Genomic DNA, 5,413 nt, shown 5'->3' with positions numbered 1-5,413 from the left:
TTCAAACTAAGCTAACTTCCAAAATTCACCATGAGTAAACAAACATTTAACTGCTTACCATTCATAAAATAGCTCCCAAAGCAAGTTTAAACTTTAAATGCTATCTAAATTATGCCTTTTGCTGACTATCTGAAATATGCAATTTAAACTATATTTCATAAATTATTTTTCCTGCCATCAACATTTCATGCGCCAATGAAAACTCTCCAGTCCTTTTTCTCTCAAAAAGTAGGATGGCAGGCATGTTACAAGTAAAATGTGTTTTGAAATTTAGTGAAAGTGCTTGTACTAAGGACATTTAAAATGGGACCAATTTGATATTATTTATCTATTATTATAGAATTGAAAGTGTTTACCTTCTTGGAATACTTTTCTATAAATGGCAAGCAGCTAAATTTGTGGTTACTCTTGGTTAATATAAAAGCTCTATTGGAAATGTTGTGATTTTGCAGTAAGTTTCCATTTGTGATACTTTATTAATCATATTAATGATACATGATGGAAATTATAATATTTAAGTATAAGTATGGGGTGAGCAAGTCCCTCTTTTTAAAAAAATTGCAAAAAGAGAGATGCACTGGTTTTGATTTGAAGTGGAAATATGAGTTTCCTTGGGTTGAAGGGATTGATGGAGGGAAATAATGCATTTTAACTGCTAAAATTAGTAGATAATGTTTTCATGGACCAAATTAGATATTTTTTTTTTGCAGATTGCATATTATTTATACGAAATACCCTGCCGATGCCAGACTAAATTTTTTTAAAACATAATTATATTCTTGAAGGTTTGCAATTGTTAAGGTTTGCACAAGTCCAAAATTTTCTTAAAACCCCACAAACAAAAGGGGGCACATCCACCTTCTGGCAACCCCCTGATGTATCTTTTGGTTGGGGGACCGCGCCGAAAAAGTGGTCACTTTTTTAAACAACATTTCTCAAACAAAACAAGTGTTGGGGGCCTAAATAAGGCATTTTTTTATCATTTGAAACAACAAAAAAGTAAGGGTGTAACGGTATACCGTACTAGCGGTATACCGTACCGTCTTCACTCGGTACGGTTCACAGTACGACAAATCACCCATACGTACGGCATTTTAAACAATTTTCAAGGGGAGTAATTATTTCAGTAAAAATTGCAGAAGATGAATTTAAATCAGGGTCAGTGTCTTTTTAGTCGAAATATAGAAGCATTTTGGATTTAAGGTGAAAAAATAATTTAGCAAATGTCTTCTTTTACTGCTATTTCAATGTGCTGAATTTAATTTTTCTGACATTGTTATTTTTGTAAGACCTGACCATCAGCTGAAACTGCCTTTTTGGAAACGATTTTTGGCAAGCTGAAATTCGTGAATAAATGATAATACGACACCTTGACACATTTGCAAGTAAACCCCACATTGAATTTGTTGAATCCAAAATATTGTCAAAACACTGCAATAGACAGCTAGTTGTGTAGAGTTATGGCTAGTATTGGCTACGCTATTTTGTTGGATATTTTTTTCCATACTGTTCCATATTGTCAACGGATATATGTAACTGTAAGTAAATACGTAATAACCGTTATGAATGTGTTATAAGTGAGTAAAGTAAAATAATTTTTGTGTTCAGCTTATGCTCATTATTACACATAGTCCACAAATTGTTTCATCCAGTACCAGGGCACTCGTTTGGCCATTTTTGGGGCGGAATATCGGCCCCATTCCCCTCTCAAAATCATATGTTTTTTCCCCCTATTTCAGTAAAAAATTCCCCTCAAAAAAAAAAAAAAAAAAAATTGTAGTGTTAATGTTTGATATTTAAGAAAAAGGTGATGTTTTGATTTCATACAAATAAAATATATTTCTGTTTAACTTTCAATGGACTGAAAACTAAAATACAGTAGATCTAGTCAACAACGCTGTATGTTAAAACCGAAAGTAGCAGGAAGTGTACAGAAGGGAGGTAACTCCTGTAAAATTATTGACAAAATTAATGTGGCAGATTATCATCGTAGGAGTTTACCTTATATTCCATTTGTTTAGAGAATATACATACATTGTCATACTTCTGCTAGAAAATAAACAAAACTGTTTTAATTTCTGTCTGTTGTTGTTGGAAAAAACGTATTTCTTTTGCAGTTTCGTACTCAAATATTTTCGTACCAAATATTTTCGTACCCAGTTTTACAGTTTCATACAATTTCCTCTGAAACCAATACCTTTCTCAGTGTCTATTCTAGGACGCGCGATTGCGCGATTCACGCTAGTATTTTACAGATCGCGCACAATTCAAAATCATGTGCGTGAAAATCGCGCATCTATAAAAAAAGTTAATAAAACCGTAAAACTTCCATCCTGCATTATATTTGGTTGTTTTGTTTACATTTACACCGAAAACCGAAGGGAGGTAACTGTAAGCTAATTATAATAATTTAGTACCGTATGGTACTGGTTACGTGAGTTGACGGAAATTAACGGAATGTTCCGTATCGACCGGAACTAGTGTGCAAGGTCTGACAGTTGGGCGCCATTTTAGTGTAGTAAATAATCAAGAAAAATGAGGCAATTCCTAGCTTGGCTACGATCTAGACGTGAAAGATAGTTCGATTATTTGTATTGCCAATCCCTTTATAATCAATCGCGGCAGTTCTGTAATAATTTGTTTTCGTTTAAAAATTCAGGGGGGACAACTTCTGCTGCCTTAAATAAATATTATCGTTTAAATTATTTCATCGGTTGAACGCCTCAGTGTAAACTTAATGCAGACGATTTAACATTGGCAGTTTATATTGGCACCCTTTGATTTTGAAAATCGCCCCCTTTTTTGAAATAGAGGGGGGAAAATCACCCCTATTTTTCAATTCCTAGAATAGACACTGTTTCTTAGAAAAGTCATAAAGCTTTCTTCTTTGTTTTTATTTAATTCTTATTTCAATTTTCATTGTTATAATTGTTTCATTCTAAAGAACAGGCAGAAATATGTAGAAAATAGTTTAAGAACTGACCAGCGCAGATTGCAAAATAGTGTGATACATTTTTAACATTAAAAATAAAGAAAACATTAATGACTATAATAGGAAATAATTTTGCTGTGTTTCCATAACTTGGGTACAACATACCCTTGCCTAGGAAAATCTGCCTTTCCAGAACTTGTTGAGCTGAATCAATATTTTTTGTACAAGTTTTAAAAAAAAAAAAAAAACACAACAAAAGCAACTGTCAGTTTTAATTTTTTATCATAAAAAAATGCATTATAGTTGTTATAGCTTTTAATATGACCCTTATGTTTTTCAGAATTTGCATTTTACCCCTCACTCTAGAATTTGAGTGGTATAAAACCCTTGGCCAAAAACATATATCTGGACCTCTGATTGATGTCTGAGTCAGTCAAGTGCAATAAGAAAACAATAAAGAAAACAGTGAAATAGCCTTCTTCAAGAACAACTTCATGTTATATGTTTTATTTGTTAGGTCTATAGTAATAAATATACTAGCTATTGTAAGTAATGGTAGGAAATAGTGCCAAGAGTTAGTGTAAAACCTAAATTTAAAGAACTCATATATATGACTTAAAATTCCCCTTTTTGTCTTAAAATGACGCAAAATTCCCCTTTCTGAGGGTATGGGTACCTGTCCCCAAAAGTTGTCTAGTGCCCTGAGTACATCTAACTGCTGAACATTTTAAATTTTTCTATTAAACTTGAGTAATTTATCCAAAATAATCACCTTACATATAACAATACAAATGTGATGTTTTTATCACCTGTGCTTCTATATTGAATGATATTTTTATTGTAGGTATTTTACTTCTCAAAGCTTCAGAAAATATTAAAGCTTTTAGCATTTTACTTTAACTCAAAATGTCAATAGAAAACATAATGTTGTTACATCACAACTTTAAATTAATTTAGCATAATACATCCAGACCTGGGGTAATCATTAATTGTAATCATTGATTTTTTAATTGATTACATGATTACACTGTAATCATCATGTAATTGATTACCTAGCCCAAAATTGATTAATGTAATTGTAATTAATCAATTACAGCTAAAATTCTGTCAGTAATCATGATTACAATTTGATTGACATTGATTACTTTCAGATTTTACAGGAAACTATTTCAATTCAAATGATGCCATTATTTTACATGATACAGTGTAACTTTTGTTTTACATTTATACAGTAAAAGCCCTTAATTAAGACCATCATCTGGGCTGGACCAAAGTGGTTTTAATTGTGGGGTGGTCTTAACTGTGAACATTATCATTGCTTACATACTTTATGACAATGGTCTGTTTTAGTCGTTTTGTTTGAAAAAAAAACAGCTACAAGTGCAATATAAAAGACACTATAAAAGTACGTTTTGATATCTGATGAGAGGAAAACATATAATGATATTTCTGAAAAAAAATTAACTTAAAATTCTCTTTGGTCAGATTTCAATATCAATTATTATATGATGTAAATAAATCACCTATCAAATAAAAATTAATTTTTCACAAAAATAAATTTGCTAGAAGCAACATTAAACCACTCTAAAATTTACCTTTTCACCTTATTTCATACAATAACCCAATAATAACAGTTTTTCACACCTTTTGAAATTAAGTGTCATGCAAAGCATTCAAGCAGATTATAACAACAAATTTAAGATCTAGATAGGTGTTGATTTTAATATCAGTGGTCTCAATAGTTGAGTCAAATTGAGAATAAAGCAAAGAATTTGGACTGAATTAGGTAGTCTTAAAAGTGGATAAGCAGTTGTTCTTAATTCTGGATCATGTAACAATTGACACAAAGAACCTTGTAAAAATAGTCTTATTAAGGGGATGGTCTTAGTTCAGGTATGGTCATCAGTAGGGATTCTACTTTACATTGAATGTAATCAATTATCAATCAATTACTCTCTTAGAGTAATTGTAATTCAATTGATTACAGAGGTAAGTCTGAGTAATCAATAGTAATCAATTACAATAAAATCAGAAAGTAATTGTAATTAAATCAATTACTGATCAATGTAATCATCACCAGGTCTGAATACATCTGTGTGAAAATATAAAGTTTAAATGGATTACAGACAATTTTCTCTAGTCAACCTGTATCGTGATACGTATCTGTACTGTGATGCATATCGTGAGCGTATCGTTACTTACACCCTTACAAAAGGGGGGGGGAAGGTGTGTATATAGCGTAATGGCTTAATAATGATGCTTCGCTATTTTACGGACTGTTTTTTAGTTTAAAGGTTTTGAGAATTAAACCTATTGAAACAAAAAAGGAACAAGCATTTGATAGTATTGCGGGCAATACAGTAGTCCCCTACCGGTCCCTCAAAAAGTTCTTTAATTGTCATACACTCCTGTGTATTGCCATTTATAATGAATTTGAGGATGAAGTCTGTATTTGAAAATATCAACCACAAAACATAATAA

This window comes from Ruditapes philippinarum, unplaced genomic scaffold, assembly GCF_026571515.1.
Source record: "Ruditapes philippinarum isolate M1 unplaced genomic scaffold, ASM2657151v2 ctg5039_1_1_1_1, whole genome shotgun sequence".
NCBI lineage: Eukaryota > Metazoa > Mollusca > Bivalvia > Venerida > Veneridae > Ruditapes > Ruditapes philippinarum.
This window is presented reverse-complemented; position numbering follows the sequence as displayed.